Source organism: Leptosomus discolor, chromosome 1 (assembly GCF_034619465.1).
Source record: "Leptosomus discolor isolate bLepDis1 chromosome 1, bLepDis1.hap2, whole genome shotgun sequence".
NCBI lineage: Eukaryota > Metazoa > Chordata > Aves > Leptosomiformes > Leptosomidae > Leptosomus > Leptosomus discolor.
The window spans coordinates 31,948,684-31,957,044 of NC_141391.1; positions in this window are offsets into that span (position 1 = coordinate 31,948,684).

The following is an 8,361-nucleotide window of genomic DNA, read 5'->3' on the forward strand; positions in this document are numbered from 1 at the left end:
GGGGAAGTGTGTATGATACAGACGAAATGGGGACACAATTAAAAAAGAACAATTGGGGGCTCGCTAAGGATGTGTCCTCCATATTGACTCAGGGGTGAATGTGAGAGATGAAGTAGATGATGGATGGGAGATGGTAGCAGCACCAACGTGAGAGGAGGGCTTTTCCCTTGGTCCCAAATGAATGCAGGTACTTGCTATCCCCAGAGAGAAGAAGGAATTTTTAGGCATTTCCCATTCACCAGCCCTTAGCAACTCATTTTTTTGCATGCGGTAGGATTTTTAGAAGACCTGCTGAGAGAGACAGGGAGAGGAGGCTTTCACACATCATGTATTTCCCATAGGCAAGACGTAGGATTTCAGGAGCCCTGGAGATCGAAACCTGCCTCTAGCTCAGGCTTTGGAGAGGGGCCAGGTGATGTATGCTGTTATTCAAAGCATGTTTTGTGAAGGGGGCTGCTTTTCCTCCTCCTCAGCATCCCAGCACTGGAGCCAGGCACCCTGCCATACAGCTCTCCCCGTTGCTAGTCCCCTGCTCCCAAGCTGCGTTTTGGGATGCTACCGCTGAGCCCCAACGTGCAGCTCTGCACCAGCGGTGAGCCCTGGCACCAGCCCTGGCACCAGTGCAGCAGGGACAGCTAACCACGAGGTGGCAGTCACTCTATCTGCAGTTTTAGAGACTGGCATGCCTGAGCTCCGAAAATGCTCTCCTTTGGGAAACGGAGGAAAATTGGGATATTTAACCCTAGGCAAAACGCTAGCACCTGCCAGTATGCAAAAGGGGATAAGTGCTGTTGGCAGGGGTGCTATAGTAAATGCCTTACCAGATCTTCATCCCCATCTCTATAATCTCCCTTGAAAAATAAAGCCGTCATGCATCCCAAGGTGTGGGAATAGCTGCATTCCGGTACAGGAGTATAAACATTTTCACTTTGCAATGCACCTCTGTTTTATTTGGTATTCTTGTTTATTTGATGGACTTGAAGTTTTGCTTTCATGACCTGGTAATAGGAGCCTTAAAAAAACTCTCAGCAGATGCTGAAGGGGTTAAACCCATGACAAACATCACAAAAAAACCCAGGATCTGGAATCTTTTGCTAATGCTTTTCTCCAACTTTTTCCACTACTTTTAGTGAAAGCAGCTGTCTTTGGGATTCACTCCCAAATCAAGCTGGCTTTGTAAGCACTTCCATTATTGATTTTCATTGCACAATTAATCATAATTTTCAATGCTTCAAGAAGGCTTAGACATTCATATGAATAAAAATAAAGCATCAGCAGTTAGACTAACTACGAAAAAAAAGCCATGAGGGCAATCAATCCACATGCTTCAGGGTACAGTCTGATCACCAGATGGACTCAGAAGGAAATATTCCCCCATAGTGTAGTAAAGCATAATTAGGTGCATGATGAGGATTTTACACCTTCTTGTAAATCATCTATCCTGGCTAGAAATCATCTATTCTGACCTTAGAAAGGGAATAGCAAGCAGTATGGCTGCCTGCTGTGCTCTTGTAAAGATAGTCATGTTTCTACTTCCTCCAGAGATGGAATTGAACCAAAACCCCAGCCTGACATCACTCCTCCTTCCAAGTGCAGCTTAATTCCACTGTGAGACTGATCACAAACTTCAGGTCTTGGTGTCCATTGCTGCCTAACTGAGCAGCAGCTTTGATCTAGCTCACACTTGGAAAACAGGACCCTGCCTCTGGCAGATGTCTGCAAAAAGCACATGAGCAGCACTGGTCCTACAGTGAGTACTTGGCTACCACTGCTTTCAGCCCGATGGAGAAATGGATCCTGGTGCCTCTGACCTTGCAAACCCACCTATTGAGTTGCTACTGTGGCTCTCCAGCTCTCCATCTTCTGCTGCATCTGGAGAATGGACTTGTCAAGAATTTGGGAGCGTTTTCCTCCAGGCTGCTCAGCCACTTTAAGTCCAGCACTTCTCAGGCAAGCAGCCAAGGCGAGCAGCAGAGCAGCACCACTGAACGTCATTGCCTGCTGTGCGGTGACCAACATCAGAGTTAAAATTTATCCACGTACCCAAGAAGCTGTTCATTAAGTGGGACAGTAAATAGAGGAGCTCCATATACTGGTAAGGTGATATCTGTGGACTTTATACAGCTTAGAGCAGGCAAACTCTGAATTAGGGTCAACATCACTTGATAGTGTTCTCATTTTGTTCATGTTTTACAGTCACTCAGTCCTCAGCGGCGGTTCTCTTCTGCTACCAGGAAAACTGTGTTGCTACCCCAACTGTTCCTTTGCTGCTCTGAAAGTAACACACAGCTCTGAGTCTTAGTTCTCATTATGTAAAATGCCTGTAGTTTTAAAGCATTGTTTTTCATTGTACCTTATTTACTTTTTGTGCCCTGATCACTTTTTAGAGGCAACAGTGTCTTACAGAAAATGTAATTTTCTCCCAAGCTGCTATTGCTATGACAGATCCGTGATAAATTGGCCAAAGCCAAGAAGGGCCAGAATTAGCACAGGCCATGTTCTCATGATATGTAATGATACGTCTGAAATTTGTGAAAAGAGCAGAAAGCTACATAATCGATCATGCATAGAAGCACTGCACTCCCTCAGGGCGGGCACTCGTTTAGTGCAGGTGTTAAGGACCTAAAGGAATATAGGAATGAATACCTGTAAACACACAAAGCATGAAGAGGTACCCCACAATCCACTCAGGAAATCTCTAGCAGGTAACTGACGTGCACAGTGCTGCTTTGATTCATACAGGTAGGAAAGCAACGTCCCATTGCCAGGCATCTTCAGCAGCCTATGAAGTTGTCCTGGCTCTTCACTGCAGTTAAGCAAACCAAACATCTCAGAGCATGTGTCAGTTTGTCACTGAGGTGGGGTCTTCCGACCAGCCCCTTGGTAACATGCCCTCACTTGGTTTTACAGCCCTGGAGCAGAACACCCTGCACGTCTGAGAGGTGGTGGATCAGCCCTAGGTGCATCAGCCTCTCCATGCCTTCTCCGCAAGACCCACGTCTGCTTGGCTGCTGGTGAAACATTCTTGTGGTTTAGTAACATGGCAGTGAAAGGCTCTATCAGCCACATCAGTGAAAACTAATAGAGTGCTATAATGATGTCCATGTGGTGATTAGACCTTGCAGAACAGGCAAATGCCTCTGCAAACTTCCCAAATTCGCTGTTGGAGCCAGATTGTAGGAATATGGATTCTGCTAATTTTAGAGGCTGTGAACCGTGCTAATGGGACCTGTACTGTCAGAAACTTTCTTGGCTTGCCAAGCTTTATGACATGTGGGAACAACATACCAATACAGGTCCAGCCTGTGTTGACTTGATGGCATCCATTTGGGAGTACTCAGAGGCTTTGAGCTTAGTAGAGTAACAAATTCTCATAAGGTCATTTCACTCCACACTTTTCATACAAGCTCTGGGCAGTGGGATACCCAGCACTGTGACAGAAATCCCTCCCTAGCCTACAGTGATCTCCTAAAGGTTTGGAAATGACACCCCAAACAGAAATCATGGGGTTTTCAGGGCATGGTCCTTGGGTGCAGACTGTAGAAGCTTTCGGAACAGATGCCCTCAGCTGCCAGAGAGGTCACACCATGCTGGGCTGGAGCAGCCGTACAACGGTGTCACTGCTTCGCTGGGGGTCTGCAACTGCAACACTGAGATTACACTGTAGGAAAGCTCACCTCTCCCCTTCCCCACCCCTGGATGGATAGAAGAAAAGTCAAGTGCCTATTTGGATGCATTTGTACAAGAGTTGTTCCGCTGGGACAGAGATGAGTGCCTCTGCAGTGTGGATCTGCTTGCGCAGACTGATAGTCAGCATGGGCTGCGGGTGAGATGTGCCTCTCTGAGGTGGGGCCCACACTCTCTGAGAGGGGTGAACAAAAGGAGGCAGGAGCTTCTTTTCACCAGCATCCTCAAACAGGTCCCAGCATCCTCCAAACAGGTCCCAGCATCCTCCACAAGCCCAAAGGAGAGGCCCACTCATCTAACCTCTGCCAGATGCCATGCAAGCAACATGAGCAAGTGCAAGCAGTGCAGAGAAGAGCAGTAAATACTGTTGCACTCAGAGACAGGCAGAAAACATCACTACTCCAGGGTTAATTGCATTGTTGATATGTACATATATCCCTATGTACATAGAGAGGGGGACAGGTGTGCATCCATTCACTTGCACCTTAGCTGAAGTGGGCTTTCTGTAGGTGGTACTTGGAGTGCCTTCCTCAAGCGCCTGTAGTGTCCTGTGGCTCCCTCTGATATCCTTTGTTTAACAAAGTTAAACTTGCTTTGCAAGTGCTCCTTGTTAAGCTACTGGCAAATAAATCAATGTCTACTGGCAATAAGAAAACACGAGTCACTTGGACAACATGTTGTTTGGGTGGGAGTTGATAATAGACTTTCAGGAAACAGTGCTCATGAGAAAAGTGTTTAACCAGCACAGACACCTTCTCACCTCCCCAAAACAGCACATACACTACAGCATCTTTCTCTCTGCTGACCCTGGCAAGCTAAACAGCAAGGAGTGCACTGTAAAAAAGAAATAAAAAGTAGGTTGCCATAACTGAGTACTCAAAAACGCAAAGTGAACATGTATTTTTAGCCTCTGCTCATACTTATCAGCTGTGATTGAAACAGGATGGCACTCACCCAGGGATGAGAGGTCTGTTTCCTCCCAGGTTAACCCATCACTTTCTAGCACAGGTAGAATCTGATATTTATATTTGGGAATGGCATGAGGGAGAAATGCCAGAAGCACAGAAATTTAGATAGTCCAGATTTTCCGCTCCTGGTGGTTTCATGGGCTGCAAAATTGTTTCCAGAATTAAATGACAGAGGTTGGTGACATTGGCCATGTATGTAAATGATCACAGTGTCCTACAGAGATTAATTGGTTCATGAATAAACATTAGGATCCGAGGTGTGCAGGGAGAAATCATTTATCAGTTATATGCCTTGGAAAACTGAAAGATGATGCGGCCTTAACGGCTGAATGGGTTTGAAAGGGAGACTTGTAAATTGACTTCTAATTCTGTTCTGCTGCATTCACAATAAAGAGCTGTTAAACTAATTGCATCCTTGCGTGGTTCATGAGCAACGGCATTCAGCTGCATCACACAGCAAGCAACAGAGATCAGAGTTTAGTTAGATTTTAGTTGTCCTTTGCCTCACGTAGGAAGGATGCTAACTGGTTACCCTTGGCCTCATCAGTAGTGATAATGCACAAAAAAAAGGGCAAGAGCGTGTAAATATTTTGCATTTGAATCTGAATTTAAAGAACCAAGAAGGACAGCAAAGGCTCACTTGTCTTTTGCGTTCTTCTTCAGTCACATGGATCCATCGGTGTGATTACCCATCCCTGGAGGGACTCGTTGCTGATTAACTGGAAACAAGAGGATTCTGGAAGACCAAAATAATAGCAGAAAATGCTAATCCCAAACAGGGAAAAGGATCTGAGGGATGCAGCTGCTGATAACAGCTGATCTCCCTTCCTCCTGCCCCTTCTGTGTGCTTGTTAACAGGTTTACTGTTACAAACAGGCAGTACTAACCTAGCATAGGCTTTGGCACATGCTGAAATACAGACTCAGATCTGAGAATCTCAATGCAGGATAAGGCTTGTTATTTAAAATCTTGCTGTTGGATACTGTGGAAACCCCAGGATCAAAGAGGACAGCCACGCTTAGGTCCTGGTTGAGCTTAGAGGAAATGTCATGACAATTGGTTGCTGAAAGCCAAGGGTGCCACTGATGGGAGTCGCTGGAGATTACTCAGTGGCACTGCTACAACTGCTCGAGACCATTTGGCTGCAGCAGTTCAAGCAGTTCCTCCTTTGACTCATTTTATCTGACCACTTTCTGGGGTTTGGCTCTCCTTCCTCAACAAGAGCAGCTGCAGGAGCCCAGCACGACAGTCAGGCACAGTCCAGCATCTCAGTGTATGCTGGTGCAGGGGGTGCTTGAGCAATAATAGCTATCCTGAGCTGGGACATGGGTGCCTGGCCTCTTCTGCTGTCACCTTTTTCGGCACTGACATCTTAAACCACTACACAAAGAGGTGCCAGAGCCTGGCCTGGGTGAGGTACAACACCTATGCAGCATCCAGAGGACACTGGTGTTACTACGTGTGAACATGGAAAGGGAGGGGAGAGACAGCAGATTCAGTCAAAAGAGTGGAAATATCTCTTTAGAATTGCCTTTAAAGTGTGATTATACTTAAAAAAGCAATATAGTAATGGCACCAGGAGGCTTTCTATACTGCCAGTCCTAATTCCCACACGTGTAGTTTTCAACAAAGAAATCAAGAGACTACTTTGTTAATTATCTGCTCTGAAAACTAGGACATGATCATTCCTTTTTAAATAAAAGCCTGTGCATGTCCCAAAGCTACTTTAGAAGTTAACAGAAACCAACACAGATCAAAGCGTCCCCCATTACTGTAAGGCTTCTCGTCACACCTGCTATGGGAATGCTTTCAGGCACCAGTTCAGCATAGTCCATGGTCTACCCAGTGTAGAAGCAATAATTAATCCAGGTGCAGCAAAACCTTTGAACTCAGTCAGAATTTTCGACTAAGCAGCTCTTAATCAGGGAATGCTGATTCATCAAAAGCAAAAAGGGTTGCTGGAAAGGATCAGTTTTGATGAATTTCCCAATTAGAGAAAAATATATTTGTTCAAGAAAGGAAGCTTTCAAACTGCTGAAATCTCCCCTTGCAACAGTTCCTAAAGTCAATCTTATTTCCTCCAGGTCTTAAAAAAAAAAAAAAAAAAAAAAAGCATAGAAATGCGAGTTAATTTTCAATAAAATTATGAAAAAGCCTTGAAATTGAGTAAAAATCAAACCGGTTGAAATTATCAAAATGAAATGTTTTGATTAACTCAATTATTTTTATAGTTGCCCTTCACAGTGTTTTTTAAGACCACATTTTTCTTCCCAGCTCATCTGTGAAATACTTCAGGTTCTCAGAAATCCTTGAAGGTTAATAAACAATTTACTGTTGTAGGTAGAGCAAGTATATCTCAATCTACGACTTTTGAGACCAGAATCCTGTATATTGCTTCTGACCATAATAAGGACCTGAAGTGTCCAAGCTGACAGAGGGAGATAGAATCCATGGGATTCACTGGAACAAATGCAGCTTCCTACCTCCAAGCAAGTCACCCCAGCTCTGGTGGCCATGAATAGGACCGTTACCCTCTGAGATGACAACAGGAGGTCACAGATGAATTGCTGCTGAAAAGTGCCCACTTCTCTGCAGTGCCTACGCAAGTGGCACGAGATGGCTCGCTCAGGTATAGCAGTCTGCACTGGGAAGGGCTAATGTTAGCGGAGATGGTTCTCTCTTCCTAAGCGGATGAGATGAGCAGATAGTGGGAATGCCAACATAAGTCAAAGCACAAATGATAACCCCTAACAGATGGGTGGAATCAGGCAATGGTTTTGTGTCCTACTTTGAGTCGCAAGACCTCTGAGGCTTTCAGACAAGCAAGAGGAATTGGGATATACATTTCTGCCTCCTGGTCAGTCACATATTCCATTTTATTTTTCATTTATTTTTTTCCATGCTACATTTACTTTTCTGTTTACTGTGTTTTAGCTTGTGCAGTGCCTTAACTACCACAAGAATCTGGTTTGTACTTCCCTCACAATTTCCTCTAGCACCTTTAGTTTCCTCAAACAGCCATTTTTTGCTCTTTTTTTGGTGTGAAATTCTTCCAGTGCACACCAGAAACCAAAAGAGCAAGTAGGAAAACAGCAGCTTTCAAACAGCATGTCAACCATCTCTTTCTAACAAGCTGGAGAACCCACAAGAAAAGCAACCAACATACAAAAATGTCTAACACCTACCATTTGTCCAAAACTTTCTTCTCAGGTAGACAGTAGGAAGTGCTCCCTTTTCCCACTTAACACTTTAAATATAGAGAAATATGGTCATTTTCTTTCCTTTGTTACCAGCAACCCCACTCTGTCAGCTTTTCCTATCTCAGTAGATCCATTTTTTCTTTAAACTCACATCTGTGTATCAGACATTTCCAGCCGAAAGCGTGCCTGGATGACCACGGTTCATCTCCTGTATTTCATCCTCTGTTGGCAGCTTCCTTTTGACTATGTGAGGGAAAAGCATCTGAACTATTGGTTTAAAAATCAACCCCTGTGGCAGAGCACTGCCCGCTGCCCTTGCCGGGAACAGCCTCTGTACCTTACCAGAACTTCCTACTTGTTCGAACAACATCGAGAAAAGGACAAAATCTAGGTAAGGTGTCAGTATTTTAGCTTCCCGTGAGCCTTTTTTTTTTTTTTTTTCCCTTTGGTGTCCAGTTTGTGCTCAACTCCAGTTTGGGGATTTTCAGTGTTGATGTATTTTCACA